Source organism: Ascaphus truei, chromosome 2 (assembly GCF_040206685.1).
Source record: "Ascaphus truei isolate aAscTru1 chromosome 2, aAscTru1.hap1, whole genome shotgun sequence".
NCBI lineage: Eukaryota > Metazoa > Chordata > Amphibia > Anura > Ascaphidae > Ascaphus > Ascaphus truei.
Window position 1 is genome coordinate 121092510 of NC_134484.1, and position 18326 is coordinate 121110835.

An 18326-nucleotide genomic window follows, 5' to 3' on the forward strand; every position below is an offset into this window, starting at 1 on the left:
TCTGTCAGAGAGAAAGAGAAGCAGCATTCCATGAATTATCATTTAATTGATAATTATATTAAATATTGCGTCATTTATACTGGACATATATAGTAATAGGCAGAGACGAGCCACCCACCATCTGACTTGTCTCATGCAATTAGTCCAGACTAATTCCATTTGAGTTTGGTAAATGGGACTGGATAATATTCACATTTATTTATTTTGAACCCCCATCTGACTTGTCTTTACCCATGTTATATACCTGTCAGTTGGGTAGATTAAAATAACTAAAAGACCACTCTTACCTGTGTTAGTGCCTGGTTACAAAATATAAAAATAAAAAAAAATGTCAATGAATATATTAAAAGGGAATACAGAATGAGACAGAGAATCAGTCCTGTCTCCATTCCAGTTATTGTTATTATTTTTAACCATTACAATATTAATATGTATGATCTATCATTATATTTTCTCAATAGACTGTACATGACATACTTTAGGAAGTAAACTAATGCATGAAAACATGTTAAAGCCCAAACCAAAAAACTTGGGTCAAGTGCACATCTCTAATTAATAATGGATATCCAATGTTCATAGCCGAAACCCATTTCAAAACCTATTTATTTGGTCTTAAGCGCCCGTTTGACAGTACGATGCTCAATCACTCAAGCACTACTTTTGCATACATGTATCACCCCTAACCCCCCGACATGAGGGATAGGTTGTACATGCAAAAAGTGAGGGATAGAAACAGCCTCTGTGTTTGACAGGGTTTATACCTCTTCAAAGGTGTGCAGTAGCTCAGCGGTTACCTGTTCATCTCAGGGTAGATGGTGAGTTCGTGCCAGCTTGTGTAAAAGATTTTGGTGAACAGAAGAGGGCGCCAGGAACTTTGTAACTTGACTTTATATAGAACCAACAGCATAGTCCAAATAACAGGACTGGGTTTCAGCATTCAAAATACAGCATCCACAATCTCTTGCATTATGAGTTAGTCCATCTCTGATCCCTACTTAAATCTGGAGCATGGAACCCAGTATAGATCCACCCCAGGTCCCTACTTAACCCTGGAAATGGACTGCTTCCAACAGCAATGTCGATTCCTATAGCACCTCTGTAGGGCATTTACCTTTGGAATACTGTCCCTATATTGAAACAAATAAAATATGTTGCCCGCTGCTTTACAGGCTAGAAGAGCCTGGAGACTTCCCTGATGGTATGGGGGTATAGGGGACAGGGCTTCCCTGGTGGTAATGGGAACATCCCTTAGGTCAGGACCTCCCTAGAGGTCTGGTCTAAAATGGAGGAACCGAACTTTATATACTCAGGGTGTGGCGAACACTCTGCCCCAGTATCTGGCCAGATTAACTGTTGCCACTTAGTCACACCACTAGACATGTGACCCTCTAGCAACTTCTAGAGAAGCACAAGGCCCAACATGTGCCTAGGAAGTGCAACATTAAAGAAACATAATTGTATCTAACTCACATCTCACAACCTTGTGAGAGCTTAACCCTGGCCCTGCCTGTAGCTACCAGGACTGACATGCAGGGCAAAGGGAATTTCTAGCAGGGTGCTACATACACTTCAACTAATGTATAACACCTGTTCTTGGGAACGGCAGGCAGATTAGAAAAAAATGCATATACTATAGTCGCCTCTTTGTAATAAAACAATTACTATCAAAAGTAACACATTGTTGCTGTTGAGAATATAATCTTTTCGTGGAAGTAAATATATATTTTTAAATGGTTACGGCATTTGTATTTTTTTTTTTACAGGACGTATAGAAAAGGGAGAGACCGGTACCAAAAAATATCCAATATTCTTTAAGGAAAAAGTTTTGTTTACAAAGAGAGTAGTGGTGATTTGTACCAATAAATGCTGTCACCCTCTTGGGTTTACTCACTGAAGTGTGCTAGTCATTAATGATTGCTAATGGCAATTAGAGTTAACGGCTGTCAACAATTGATAATCAATATCGTTCTCTGGGAAATAAACTCTTTATCTGCTGCTTAAAACACCTTGGCTGCTCTAATCATGTTTCCCGAGTGTCAAAACGGCTGTTACTCTATGAGGCCTTATAATTTTCAGGGAATATAATGTCATTCTAGGCATGGGCGTCCGCAGAAATTTTTTCGGTTTATAATTTTAACAGCCAGTGCCCGGCGTAAAAGTGGTGGTGAGTGCACTGTGGCAAGCGAGCCTGCCCCCCCTCATAACTAAACTTTCACAATTGCTTTATTAACCTTCAAGCAAATTTGATAAAGCTTGAAGGTTAATAAAGCAATTGTCAAAGTGTAGTTATGACATCAACAAAGAGCAGCTACTCAGGGTTGCAGGATCTGGTGGGTGCCTGGAGAACTTGCCATGTCACTCTGCCACTTAAGTGCATAAATTCCAGCCCTACTACTACTTTTTAAGGCTGCTTCTCTGTGCTGGATCCTCCGACATGATGTGTGCCAGGTGGGGCACAAGAAAAAGAAATGGGGATCATTAAATACTCTGCTCATCACCGGGCTGGCGGTATTGAATAAACTGTGGGTTGTAGATGAGCTGCAGGGAGTTGAAAAATCCCTTTAAAGTTCTCCTGCTAGGACATCCAAGCTTTCCTTGCATAATGTATAGTTATATTGGTAAGATGAGATTTGTGAACTTCAAATAACTCACCTACAATGCACTATTTATTGAATACAGCTCTGTATGCAGTAATAGAAACTTGAAAAAGGAGAAGTGTATGTGTGTGGCACACAGTGTGTGTGTGGCACAGTGTTTATATACTTGTAATCAAAAAAAGATCCTTCAGTACTGCAAAATCAACTCTTTTTCAAAAAAGCAAGGAAAACAGAATGTTTTCTTTATATACCCCTCACCCAATAGGGTTTCCCTTTGTGGCATGCTTCATCATTGGGTCCATCCCGTTCCGCTGCGGAACGGGGCGTGCTGCGACCTACGAGCTATGTGGGAGCACGTGTTAGTATGACTGTACACACACACACACAATATATATACTGTATATTGTAGTTGACAGATTTCACTTGCCACAGCACTAGATTGCACCCACAGCAGCAGATTGAACCCAAAACACTTGCCACACAGCACCAGTTATTACCCCACAGCACTTGCCTTAGCATTGGATGGCATCCACATCATTCACCAGATATAATCCCACATCTTCCGCTCCCCCCGTTTTTCTGAGTGCTTGCTTGCTTTCCATCGTTTTTCACTGTCTGCTTCTCCTTGTTTTTTCAACAACACACAAGACACAGCGCAGGGTTTTTTCTATCATGTGCTCCCTCTCTCTCTCTCCCCATCTTTCTTTTTCCATCTATAGTAGCATCATGCTCCTTTGTCTCTCTTTTGCTGTATCTATTTTACTTTTACTCTCTCTTGATGCTCTCTCACTGTCACCATGCCCCTGTCTTGCTTTTTCCATAATATTACTCCATTCTCTCAGAATCTTTCTCACACTCTATTCAGCTCAGCTTAATAAATAGCCACCATGATGCATGTGGTGGCACTGGCACCCAGCGAAACGTCGTGTTGTCTTTGTACCCTAATTTTCAAATTGTTGCCATTCCAAATGCTGCCTCCTGCCCCCTGAGGCAGAAAAACTGCTGTGGTCTGTGGATTCTTGGATTCAGATTTCAGAACTAATTGCAGTCTACTCTGCAGAGTCCCGGGGCCGCCGGGGCCTATTGCGCAGAGAGAGTGCTGCTGCCTGTGTCTTCACTCTTCAGCAGACTCTCTGAACTGTGAGCCTGCGCAAATTGACGACGAGTCAGAGGAGGCGGGAGCATGATGGGCGGGAGGCCGCGTGATGAGTGTGGAGGTCAGAGTCGGACCATGATGAGTGGACTTGTTGGCACCGGCGCCGCCATAGCGCAATGGCGGGCCCGGCCGCGGCACAGATTGGTCCCGACTTGGGAGTGAGGCGGTTCCCATTGGTAGGTAGTGCTACCAATGAGAGCCGCCTAACTCCCGAGTGCTACCAATGACAGTGCGCTGCGCATCCTCCTGCCGAGCAGCGTAGGCTAGCCTACCACCAGCTGCCTGCCGCGGCACCAGGGGGACCCACCCACCTCCGTCCCGGTCCTCCCGGAGTCTGTTTTTGGCAAATATAGTGCCGTTAACGTACTGTACGGCGCCATAAACACCAAAAACAGTCCGAGACATCGAGTGACCCAAGGGGGAGCAAGCGTCCCCCTTTGCCCCCTCCTGCAGACGCCCATGATTCTAGGTTGTTTTCTAGTGGGTGATTGCGTTTGAGCGGCGAGTGCTCATGTTACTGGGATGCTGAATGTCATGTAACTGAGGATTGGGTGCAACCAGGTGATCGCCAAGCTATTACATGGTCGTTAAAGCTGCAGTTCAAGCAACATCCTACATGTGTGTTTTTTTAATAAATCAGTTCTGTAGTAAGAATAAATACTTTTAACATTTTCTGTTTAAAAAAACAACAACTTTGAAAGACCAATTTTCTTGTATTCTATTTTTAAAGGCATGCTTGTTGCTATAGCAACCATTTACACTCCCCATATTTAAAGATGTCGCCAAACTTTGCCGATCAATAGACGGAAAATGAATTGACCGGCAGCTATGCAGTTCTTTAGGTAAGTAGAGATTGCCCACATGAAACTATTGAAGTAAAAAAAAAAAAATTAAAAAAAGGGAGCCTGAACTGCAGCTTTCAGCTATTACATGGTCGCAGTCTTCTGGCAGTGAAATAGAAATGCAATTTATCATTAATTTACCAAAAAAATGGAAGCAGCCTAATGTTTGCAATTCATATTAGATTGGTTTAGGGAAGCCAATGAGACGAAATTATTTGCAATTGGTTGTTTTCTGGCCAACTACATGAGATGATGGGCTGGGCAGAATGTCGGCGCAAATGTGTTATTTTGTCGCAATTCGCGCTGAAAATATATGTGCGACAAGCAGCTTCTATGTATTAATCTTCGTTGTGCCGTTTTTAGAGGTGTTTGCGACGGGATTAAGAATTGATTTGGAGCAAATGGGAGGATTTAGGGCAGAGTTACATATGCATATTGGTGCATGTATGTGTGTTAACAAATGTGCGGTTTGCGTTACTTTTCTTGACGGTTCCCTCAGTCACCTTAAAGTTGGCGTAGGTCTTTGGCGCAGAATACTAGCTCAGCATGCGTCAAATTCTAAAACTGTAGGCCCACAAATACACTTCATACCCACAAATACACTTCATAAACATTTCAAGTTTCAGAAGTACAACATTTTTGGACGCAACTGCGTCGGCGCACACATACCTCCTGATACATAGAGCCCAACATCCTTAAACTTAAATTATGAGCAGCTTATCTGAATACGGGAAACGCCCAATGTGTCACTTCTCATGGTTTTGCATCAAGGTCTCTTAGGCCTGTAATATAGTGCGCGCTGGTGCGTGTGCGGGCGAACGGCATTGCACGTGCACGTGGCGTGGGCGTTTTGTGCGTAGAGGGCAAGCGGTAACGCGTGTGGCTAGGGGGTGTGGCTATGACGTCACAGCGCTAGGCCGCGATGTGATTATAGCGTCACGTGGCGCGGCAACAGCGTGAAAATACAAATCTCTTATACTTTGCCTGGTCTGCCGTGCCACCACTCACGCATCCCTAGTATAGAAACGTCTGGCTAACACAGCCAATTATAATTGACGCGCACGCGCGCGCACTATATTACACGCCTTATGCAGCGGATACAGATGAAGAAACTTTTGTTTAACCATTTCATTAACATATTTACTTAAAGCAGCAGTCCGCCCTTTTTTGGGGTGGGAGGACATAGATATAGATATACAATATATAGATATAAATTCAAAAGGTACCAATTGTGTCCACCGGACAAGAATACAACATGGCTGCAGTCAGGCTCTCTGCAGGAGCCAAAAGAAAAATTGTATCACGATCATGAGATGACGTTATGACTTTGTACTGGTGATCGATCACAGGTCATACTTGACCCCAGACACAAAAAAATTGAATAGGTCAGAAACCAGGGGAGAAGGGTGGGGTTCCCAGAAGGGTGGGGTTCCCTGGGGGGAACATTTCCTGTTCAGGTAAAATACGATTGAGAAACAGCATTTGCACTTTGCCGTTAAGTGGGTTTTTTTCGGCCTGATTATATGCTTCACTGGAGGATTATACCATCGTTTTCTGTTTTGGAACAATATTACTGTCAACACATTTTTTTACTCCCTCGTAAACAAAAAGTTTCATGTTATTGCTAACTGTAAGTTTCTAAGTTTATGACTGAAGTTTGGTATCTCCCCAGGTTACTGTAATGCCAGAGGAATGTGGCTTCTTAAGCCAAAGATCGGGTTTTTGAAACGCAACATTAAGTAGGGAGCCTTATTTGTAATAACAGTTTTGCATTAATACAATTATAGATTTCATAATGAACTTACAGTATGTTGGCAAGCATGTAATCCCCCTTGCTCCCCCCAAACAAATGGAGCAAAGCAAATGAATGTTATACAAAGAATACATGTTCTGTTACATTTATTAAATACATATGTTTTACATTTGTAAAGTACTAAAGCATAAAGCATAAAACAGAGTAATAGACAGAAAGCATAAAAAACTTGTTAAAAGAGGTACAGTAACTAACCAACTAAATTATATAATCACACGGACTGCAAGCTTCAGATGTCTGTGTACAATACGTCCAATTTGTTACAGGAATCCATTGAAATCTAGTTAAGTTAAGCATTTAAACCAGTGACGTTCAGGGGGGGGGGGGGAGAAAAAAATCAATAACAATGATGAAAAATAGTTGCCATTATATTTCACTACATACAAGTGCGTGTGCAACTTGACAATGTTTTCCAGATGCCCTGCTGTTAGGACGTATAAACAACAGGCTTAAAAACAGCCTTGTGAGAAAGCACAGAGCCACGCTACAGTTGTGTACTAGAAAAGTATTTGACATTATTGCACTGCAAGCAGTTAACTTCGCACACAGCAACAGGAGCTTTGTATCCAAATCCATTATAATGGTAGTTCTAATGGTGACCCCTGCTGGACTGATCTGTATTTTTGGGAGGACACATTTTGATTCCTACTGTACGGCCGTAGCACGAGTGAGTCAACAATGTGAAAATGCCATAGAAAGTGAAAATGACTACAATTATAAATACAGACATTTATAAAGGAGCCCCATACTCGTTTTTTACCGCTCATTTTTACAGGGTGGGAACCAAGGGTCTCCCGGAGCCCAACACCACTATTTTCAGTTCTGGGGACCGTCCAGCACCTGAGATACTTACTGGTGAAATTACTGGGTTAAATCCACCTCATTAAAGACAAAATGGCTGCCAAACCTCAGGCCAAAAGGAAGCTGCAACATCATTGGTTGTGGCTTCTTATTGGATAGTCATTTAAATCCCCTTTAAAAAGCAGGTAGAAATACAGGTACGTTCCCCAGTATCACGGGAACTGGGGGGACCTGGCGTGGGTGTGGTACAGGAACTGGAGGACCCCAGTTTCCAAAGCTGCTAAAAAAAATATGGAGGATAGGGTGGATTGCTCAGTCATGGGGCCTATTCTACATCCGTCGAATTGATCGGAACGTTTTGGGGTGAAATTCCCTATTGAAATTAATGGATAATTTCACATCGAGAGCAGGTTAATCGCCCACTTCAGCAGATATAGAATAAGCCCCATGAGGTGTTAAAAACCAGCGCAGTTTTTCACTTGAAAATCATTGCTCTTTTTTTAAAATGTTGGATGTTTTCTGTGTTTTTTTCCCCCAATACGACTGAGAATAGGACTTGAACATTTGGTATTTAGTGGTTTCTTTTCAACCTGACTTACTGTACATGCTTCATTGTGTAATTCTCCAATCATTTTCTGTTATGGAAAAATATTAGTTAACACATTTGTTTCAATCCCCTGTAAAGTGTGATTTTCTGAAAACTGCTCGATTACTCAGCAAGTGAAAACAAGAATAATACAGTACTGTATATTCCTGAAGTGAATAAAAATAGCATGCAGCGTAGTCACCGAGGCCAGCGTGCAGATAAATCTATATCTATGAGTGTGTAGGTCGCGTGTATGACGGAGTGTGGCCGAGTAAGCTTCTAGTTCCTAGTCAGTATGATGTGAAAGCATCTTCACCTGGCTCTGGAAGATGTTAGCTCCATTCATCTGAACAGTCATAAGGGCTTATTCAATTGACTAGAATGGGAGTTTTCAGCTTCAGTGCTTATCGGATAAGCGCCAGAGTGAAAGTGACTGAGGGAAAAAGTCTTTGTACGGCTGTGGGGTTGACCAGATCTATGGCCCAGAGGCACTAAGCTTCGTTAAAATCAGAGCACATACCGTTAAATTACCTAAAATAGAAACAGACACTATTTTCCCTGCATTTAACTCAAATCCACTATGCTAACTATATGCAAAATAACCGCCATTTAACTAATTAGAATAGGGTTAATGTTAGGCTAATTTAGTGTTGGCTTCATATGAGAGAGACCTGCAGTACCTTGCATTAGCACAGAGAGACACAGAGAGACACAGAGAGAAAGACAGCGAGAGAGAGACAGAGAGAGAGAGAGACAGCGAGAGAGAGAAACAGAGACAGAGAGAGAAACAGAGACAGAGAGAGAAACAGAGACAGAGAGAGAAACAGAGAGACAGGGAAAGAGAGAGACAGACAGAGAAAGAGAGACAGCGAGAGCAAAATAAATAAAGAGAGACCTTTACTGCATATGCGATGTTAGGGGGAACGCCTCGTCTTAATATCATTCGCACCAACGGCCGGAAACAATACGTTATATAGTCTTTGATTGAGCCACCAGTGCTGAAGCAGGGATATCCTGAAAACCTGACCTGTTGGTGGCCCTTGATGACTGGAGTTGCCCACCCTGCTCTACGTCTATGCTAGTTTTGTTATCTCCAAAGGCTAGTTGAGGACCTTTCTCACCGACTGCCCCACACCTCTGGAATGCCCTTCCCTCAATATCCAACTAGCACCCTCTCTATCCACCTTTAAGACCCTCCTCAAAACACACCTGCTTAAGGAAGCATACAAGTAGCTCCATGGCTGAGAATTAACACCTCATACATAAACCTTGGTCCCTTGCAGACGCACTTACCAGAATGCCCTCCTACTGTCTGTACGTTCTTCCTACCAACAAATTAGATTGTAAGCTCTTCGGAGCAGGGACTCCTTTTCCTAAACGTCACTTTATGTCTGAAGCACGTCTCCCCTTTATGGTGTTATTTATATTATTTGTTATTTATATGATTCTCGTGTATATTACTGCTGTGAAGCGCTCTGTACATTAATGGAACTATATAAATAAAGACATACATACAACAGCATCCAATCAAAAGGCTATCAAGCAGATAAAAAAGGTGCCCACATACAGTATTACCCCAATCATACAGTACATCACGGCTTCATGGGCTACTAGTGATTTTGAAAGCTATAGGGAAGATGTTGGACAGTCTCACCCCATGAAAATCATGCATAGTAACATAAAACAATATTAAATAGGATTACATACTTCTAACCATGTATGACTCACCTGTTCAATTAATTATCTGTAATTGGCCAGACTCTACAGCTGTGATTTAAATTTTCTCATCCATCCAAACATTTACATGGAAAATGTAACCTCTATATTTGAGCAGCAAAAATAATACTCTTTATAACAAGTTATACCATGTGCAGCGATTGGACAATGCCTCAGACAAATCAACCCTTTCCCCCCCCCCCCAAGTAAATATGAATGGTGAAACTACAAACAGCTCTTCATCTAGTCAGAATAGAAATGTCTTCTTGTAAATCAGCAAGAGAAATAACAGAGTCTTTTTTCTCTACTATTACTCCTGTGCACAGGCTCTGAGGTGTGAGAAAACAAAAATCTCTTTATGCATGGAGGTTTCCATGGTGCTTTTTATATGCCTATATTACACATAATCTAATTAACATTTTCTATATCTTCCCATGGAGGTGACCAAAAGATGTATGAACTTGTGTATATGTTTAGCATATGTAACACCTGTGAGCGCACAGATCGTCACCACTGATTTATGTATATCGGCTAATTATCTCACGACTAAATGATTGCTTTATTTTATATACAAAAAACAAAAATAACTAGGAAACAGTAGATTTGAGAACGAGCGGTCTTTCCACATAAAGACATTATATACGGATTGTAAAAAAAATCCAAAACATGTGTTTGCCATGAACATGATAACAGTTTAACATAAGTGTACTTTTCTGCTGTATTTTTAAAAGAAAAAGTCAATCGGCTAAATGTAACCTATTAAACATAACACTGTCTTTAGTTCGCTTTGGTCCTAAGCAAAATTGGCCACTTTAAAACGACCTGCTTTTAATCCATTAAACATATCAGTACCATTAATTCAATACTAAAGATGGAGGTGGGGGCATGGGGGGCGTGAAGAGGGAGAGAAGGAGAGGAGAGAAAGAGAGAAAGAGAGAAAGAGAGAAAGAAACAAACGTAAGAGAAAATCAATTTTGAATTCCAAGCCGCAAATATCTGTGGCTGCAAAGAAATGTAAAATGTTGGCTAAAAGAATTGCCCCTCTATTTGATACTAGGCGATACGATTGCCCCTTTAAAAGGTTATATAATTTGCCTTACGATTACTCAATGAAGGAAAGTAAAGATGTGTACTAAGAGATGGTTGTGACAGTAGAGGGTATCCAGGCTCTCAAATAAAGGTTAAGCCCATTTTGGTTAGCCCTGATCCGTGTAGAAGTGCCTCAGAGAGTTAGCTCTTGGGCCCAGTAACACTGTACTGTTTCCATGTACTGTATGCAATAAAAGTATTTGATGTGTTTTGCCTTTCTGGGCATGCCAGCGAGCATGGATTGCTAGGGTATGAGTTTCAAGTGGGGGGAGGGGGGGGCTGCGGAGGATCCGTTAACAGAATGTGCCTAGGAGGTTGGGATCCGGAGTTGTCGGTTCCCCTATAAATGTACCTGGGAATCATGCCTGATTCTTGGAAACATGTAGGCACATTGTCCCGGCAATATATCCCCTTGAAAACGCAAGCGCGACTCACCACTGGGGTACCCTGCTTCAGCATAGCCCAGGAAGGAGAATGAGGCACAGGGATGAATAGGTATTGCTGTAGCTGAGGGAATCCCTAGGTTAAGGGGGCTACCGCAGCTAGTGCCAAGGTGAACCAGAACCAGTGTAGGGTTTGTGGGTGCCCCAACCGTATATAAGGTTGAGGGGGAACTCAGAGTCCAGTATGAGTCCAAAAAATAGTGTATGGGGAATAAGGCAGCTAGGAATAAAAGTACAACATCTTTCTTATTCTGTCCCCTGTACCCAGAAACTCGGAAGTATATTAAACATATGCCTTAGTGTATTAAAATATACTTTATTAATGTAATGTGCTTTTACATTCGGAACCGATGTCCAAACAGGCTGCCCGAGCTAACCTACAGGTGCCGGTCAGTCTGCCGGACATCAGAGTTCAAAGAAGTCAGAGGATGCCAGAGGTGTGAATAGCATTTGGGCAGCGGGGAAAGGCGGAGTACCAGGTCCGGAGATCAATGGCAGTTTCCGGGCTGCCACTTGCTCTGCCAGACCTGGTGGAGCCTGTCCTAGTGGGTGGCATTGAGATAGCCGCGGACGGAGGTGGCAAACCTGCGCACGTCCCCTGGCTATTTCAGATTTCCTGCGGACCCGGCTTTTCTAGCCGGCTTGGCTCTGATTGGTTGCTGGACATTTTCCCACGCGATGATTGGCTGCTGAGTTTTGTGAATGAAACGCAGAATACTATAAGGAACCTGTGAGCCAATCGGATTGGAGTGCTCCGGTAGTAACAGCGCGGGCGGGCTTTTCAAAGTTGCTCTTGCGCGAATAGCAGAGCAACCGGCTTCGATTTTCAAACCTGAAAAGCCTCCAAGAGACCAAGTCCCAACTTTTGCGCCCAAGTTCTCAAAATCAAACGTAGCGGACGCGGCTGGGATTTTATGACGATTTGCGTTCAAGAGGAATTGTAGCAACTCGCAGTCAGGAGGAACCAAGTTCTCAGAGGAGAACATACCGGCGGCGTGTGGGACTTCACGCCGATTTGAGTTCCAGGGTAAAACTCATCTACTGAGTTCCCTGCCCCTAGGAAAGTCTAGTTTTCGACCCCAGTCCCAAAGTAAGTGTGTCTTTTTGTCTGTATTTTGTGTATCATTGTCGGTAAGCGAATTTATCCGAATAAACTTCAATTTATTTCATTACCTTGTTTTGCTCAATGAATGATCCTGGTAAAAAAAGGTGTAAATAACCTGGTTTCCCGAGACAATGGTCTCAGCCTAGAGGGCTCTTAAAACATTAACATGTGAGGGTGCAAAGAAGTTACTCAGACCTGAACAGTACATCTTTGGAATTGCTGCTGTACTCTTTTCCCAGTTCATTTTAGAGTCACCACAAAACAAATTCATTATGACAACATAGTGTACAGTACAGTACATTTCACTTCACTTCTTCCCTTCAAACACTGCCGATTGCATCTCTAGCCTTGTACTGGCCATTGCTGCACTAATCACAACACAGTACCTGGGTAATCATAGTCATGGAATCATGCACAAAGTAACTTGCAGTTAACTTTCAGGGGGGAGATTGTTTGTATTTCATGTACGTTCACACTTACATGCTAGATTTAGTGTATCTGTTGTGCGCGTGTGCGTGTGCGTGTGCAACCTGATTCTTGGCCCAGTTTGTTGGGTTTGCCCCCCCGGGCTAAAATGTGCCAGCCAGCACTTGCAAGGTAGCTTAGAAGGGGCTGTCATGACCACGTATTATGGAATGGCACCTTCAAAAGGTAAGAAAACTATATGTATTTATTTTTTGGCATACAGAATCAGATCAGAAATATGTACAAATGACTTAGATAGTTACATAGTAGATGAAGTTGAAAAAAAGACATACGTCCGTCAAGTTCAACCTATGCTAAATTTAGACGGCAGATACTTTATCCTATATTTGTAATTACAGTATACAGACATACCCCGCATTAACGTACGCAATGGGACCGGAGCATGTATGTAAAGCGAAAATGTACTTAAAGTGAAGCACTACCTTCTCCCACTTATCGATGCATGTACTGTACTGCAATCGTCATTTACATGCATAACTGATGTAAATAACGCATTTGTAACAGGCTCTATAGTCTCCCCGCTTGCGTACAGGTAGGGAGCCGGTATTGCTGTTCAGGACGTGATGACAGGAGCATGCGTGAGCTGCCGTTTGCCTATTGGGCGATATGTACTTACTCGCGAGTGTACTTAAAGTGAGTGTACTTAAAGCGGGGTATGCCTGTATTGATCAGATTACTCGCTGAATTAACATGCTGCCCGTGTTTTCTTATTTGGTATATCCCCGTGTACCTTTCCTTTCTAAAAAGAGGTCTAAGATTTTCTTGTAGATATCTATTGTATCTGCCGTCACAGTCTCCATGGGTAATGAATTCCAGATTAACTGCCCTCACCAAGTCCCTATTTCACACTCAGGCATTGCTGGATATTTTTCATTTACATTTTCACTTTTGGATTGCAAGAATCTGCATATTAGATAGTGATATATAAATAGAAAGCTGTTCACAGCACGCCAAATGCAGAAAAATACAAAGATAGATTTTATTCAATGCATCACAGGGACAAAATAAAAGCAGTGCCCCTCCAAAAGCTCACCAGCAGGGAAGATTTCTCCAAAAATGAACAAGCTCCCATATAATGTGCACTACAATAAACAAAATACTTTCAGTGCCATGTAAACTTACCTTGTGCATTCAGCTTACTCACAGGTTGGCAAAAACAAAGGTTTCCAGCAAGAAGTCTGCACCTGTAATGGAAACAAAACCTAAATTTAGCAGATACACAGGGTGTTTTCTCTTTCGGAAGATTAACCGATTGACAGAAATAAACAATAAGGGACGTCGGTTCTAACAGTCACACTATTGTAACATTACAATAGCATAGTGTCACAGATCGGATAAACACCACCACTTGAGGCGTCTCTAGCAAGTAATGACCGTTTATATGTAATTCCGTATTCCCTTAGCAATGCTTATCATAATACCAATATCACCCTCAATGGAGGCTGCAAAATGAACGCATCACACTTCTCCAGGACCAAGACAGCTGCTGTGACTTTGAACTATTGCTATTTGAATTGGAACCACCCTCAGCTGCCTCTTCTACTTCCTCCATCTCACCTCAGAACTTTGTTGACTATTTTAAGGAAAAGGTGGAATCCATATGTCAGAACATCCCCTCTGTTTCCTCCTTCCATCCTACATCGCTTCCTAACTCTCCTCCTGCCTTCCTTGACTCTTTTGCCGCTGTCTCAGAGGAGGATGTGTCACTGCTGATATCCTCTTCTCCCTGTAACACTTGTCCTCTTGACCCCATTCACTCCCATCTCCTAAAACCTCTTGGTCCTACTATAATCCCTAGGATCACACACATTTTTAACTCCTCTCTCTACTCTGGTACCTTTCCCTCCTCCTTCAAAACATGCAACAGTTATACTATTATTCAAAAACAGCAGCTTGACCCTACCTGTCTTTCTAACTATCGACATGTCTCCCTCTTGCCTTTTGCCTCAACTCCTTGAACGTCTTGTGTTCTCTTGCTTGCTCCACTTTCTCAATACATATTCTCTCCTAGACCATCTACAATCTGGCTTCCGCACTGCTCAATCCACGGAAACAGCCTTCACTAAAATAACTAATGACCTCCATGCTGCCAAAGACAGAGGTCATTACACTCTGCTCATATTACTTGACCTCTCTGCAGCATTTGACACAGTGGACCACCCTCTTCTCCTTCACATTCTCCATACTCTTGTATCCGTAACAAAGCTCTATCCTGGATCTCCTCTTAACTCTCTTGGGTTTATTAAATATCACCTCTATGCTGACGACACACAAATTTACTTTTCAACCCCTGACCTTACACCTGCTGTACAGACCAAAAGTTTCTGAATGTCTCTCTGCGATATCATCCTGGATGGCCCTCTGCCGACTTAAACTAAACATGGCAAAAACTGAGCTCCTCATACTTCCTCCCAAACCTGGCCCTAGTACCTCCTCCCACATTACTGTTGGAAGTATTATCATTCATCCAGTAGCCAAGCACGCTACCTAGGGGGTCACACTCTACTCCTCTCTCACATTCCAAACTTATTTAAAACCTGTCGCTTTTCCTCTGCACTACTACAAAGATACGCAATTTCCTCTGTTGCTCGACTGCTAAAACTCTTGACTCAGGCTCCCATTCTCTCCTGTCTCGATTACTGTAACCTCCTGCTGTCCGACCTTCCTGCCTCTCACCTGTCTCCCCTACAATCTATCCTAAACGCTGCTGCCAGAATTACTCTACTCTTTCCTAAATCTCTCTCCGCGCCTCCCCTGCTGAAATCCCTCTCCTGGCTTCCTATCAAATCCCGCATCTCGCACTCAATTCTCCTCCTCACTTTTAAAGCTTTAAACTCGTCTGCCCCTCCTTACATCTCAGCCCTAATTTCTTGCTATGCACCATTCCGACTCTTGCGTTCTTCTCAAGGATGTCTTCTCTCTACCCCCTTTGTATCCAAAGCCCTCCCCTGCCTTAAATATTTCTCACTGACTGCGCAAAAACACCTCTGGAATGTCCTTCCCCTCAATAGCCGACTAGCACCCTCTCTATCCACCTTTAAAACCCACCTTAAGACACTCTTGCTTAAAGAAGCATATGAGTAGCCCCATGGCTAATACTATAGACATGATATATAAAGCTTGGCCCCCTGCAGACGCACTTACTGTACCAGAATGCTCTCGTACTGTCTCTGTACGTTCTTCTTACAGTACCTACCAATTAGATTGTAAGCTCCTCGGAGCAGACACCTCTTCCGAAATGTTACTTTTATGTCTTAAGCACTTATTCCCATGATCGGTGATTTGTATTATTTGTTATGTATATGATTGTCACGTGTATTACTGCTGTGAAGCTCTATGTACATTAAATGGCGCTATATACAGTAAATAAGGACATACATACATACTGTTACTTCATTGTGAAAGTCATCTTTTGTGATGTGGGGATCTTTAAAGGTGTATTCCCACCCATGACCAATGTAAATTATATTGTCAACAGGTTAAAACCAGACGATTGGCAGCAGTTAATGTGCTCTATTAACTACATGCATTGAAAGCTTTAAAAACAGCAATCCCCCTGTAACAGGGACTTATCCCTGTTTAATTAAAAGCCTCTACAGGTCAGAGAAATCCAGCAGAGAGCTGGTTGATTGCAGCAAGTCAATTAACCAGCTCCACCTTGGTAATCATAAGAGTATAAAAAATAAATTTAAAAAAATTCCCTGCTGGGGACAGACCAAAAGGACTCCTTAGCACAGTTACAACTGGGCTGACATACAGTGAGGAGATGTTGTCTTGAGCACACAGAAAGGCTGTGTGCTTACAGCAAGACACAAGGGGACTAAACCTCTATACCTGGACACAGAGGATGCTGGAACCTGCCAGAGGCTGGGCCCCTCAAGCAGACAACTATCCAGACCCCGAACACGGACATGTGAGACTTTGGGGGTGATATGCTGGTATAGGGCTTTTCCTCCCAGTCTTGCAGAAAGGGACGGGGGAAATGAGTTGGCCCTTAAACAGGGTTAAGCTGTTTATTTTGTTTTTGTATGCTCTGCATTATTTAAAGGGACAAGCTCAATAAAGCCATGTTTTAATTTCCCCAAAACTGTCTCCACCTCCCTCTTACAACCCCCCCCATATGTTTTTTTTTTTTAACCTTACCTGAACCAGGGTTCCCCATGAGCTAATCAGTGGTCCCCCGATTCCCAGGAGCCCCTGGTTCCAAAATATTTTCCAAACTACAAATGTGGCTGCAGGGTCACAAGTAGAAAGTCATAACATCATCTCCCAATGACTTCATAATGACTATTTGCCACATAAATGAGCAATGACCCAACCACCATATTGTAAAACACCAAGCAAGTTATTATTGCCCGTGGTGGACAAACTTATTCGGTGCTCGGGAAAATACGGGACCACGGATCAGCTCCCCAGTTCAGGTAAAGTTTAAAAGAAAATGGTAAGCAGTATTGATTACTGCTTTAAAAAAGGTATCACCAACTACAATGAATCTACAATTCAGTAATTTATAAAAATGAATATATATAACGGAGGGTTTTTGTCGCCTTTTTAACCCACCATAACTTAACATTTGTATGGTATATATAGATCTATAGATCGATATACTGGCGGTTTGCGGGACGCATTCCATCGGGTAAGCGAGGACCGGCTGTATAGATGATATATATCCTTTTATCCTTGTATGTAGCTTTAAGAATTTATGCCTACTCCTAGTCTCCTGTGATTAAATCTATGCTACAGCTAATTTTGAACTAGCTGTCGTGCCATTCGTCATACATCATGGAGGGGGTGCTACATACAGGTGCTCCGATGAGTATTCTAAAACTTGCCTTGGAAAATCTGGGGCAATCACCAACAAGACCCAGGTACATGCTGGGTACATACTGCAACATTTCAGTGACATTTCTGCAGAAAGACTAATGGCCCGTCGGATTAACACAGCGGGAGTCCCTGGCAGTCCCATTCAAACTGAGCCATTAGTCTGTCTGCAGAAATGTCACTGAAATGTTGCAGCATGTACCCAGCATGTACCTGTGTCTTGTTGGTGATTGCCCCAGATTTTCCAAGGCAAGTTTTAGAATACTCGTCGGCGCACCTGTATACTATGCATCTATTTCTTAGGAATTCATCTCCCAGGAGAAGGGTTGAAGTGAAACGTACATCTGGGTGGTCGTTTCCAGTTTTTCTCCTATCCTTGAGACGTGTGGAAGCACTTATCCTCCGATTTTACTTTGCAAAGATCCTTTCTTACTCTGGATACATCCAGGACCTTTTGGTCGGCTAAGTATCAACTAAAACCGATTTTTCACTCCTAAATTTATTGGGACTATCCAGTCTATGCCCCATAATGTGATGTGATGATTACACAATGAACGTTAAGATATTTTCTCACAACTTACTTGTCTATTAGTTCACTTTATAATGCTCATTATGGACTATTTCTCTGTACCGGTAGATAATTGATTAAAAGTATTCATTCTTCCAGTTTCTCCCGATTAGGTATTTATCCTGTAAACTTCTGCTTTAACCTCATTTTTGTCAGCTATTTGCAGCATGTTCAATTAGGATAGGTTCTGTTCTACAGTACCATGATTCTTCGAACGGCAGGTCTGGGAGGTTTGAGGTCATTTTGTTTGATTCCTCTCTCCAGTATGCCACTATATCAACTACATACTGTATGTGTACGTAA

General features: G+C 42.4%; 1 protein-coding gene across 1 annotated transcript in view; it reads right to left on the reverse strand.

Moving 5' to 3' along the window:
* MAPRE2 (microtubule associated protein RP/EB family member 2) overlaps positions 1–18326 on the reverse strand; it is a 208768-nt gene that overhangs the window by 145053 nt on the left and 45389 nt on the right. Inside the window, exon 2 of the mRNA XM_075584515.1 lies at positions 13757–13818. The gene's annotated coding sequence lies outside the window, so the exon portion shown is untranslated. The remainder of the gene's footprint in view (positions 1–13756; positions 13819–18326) is intronic.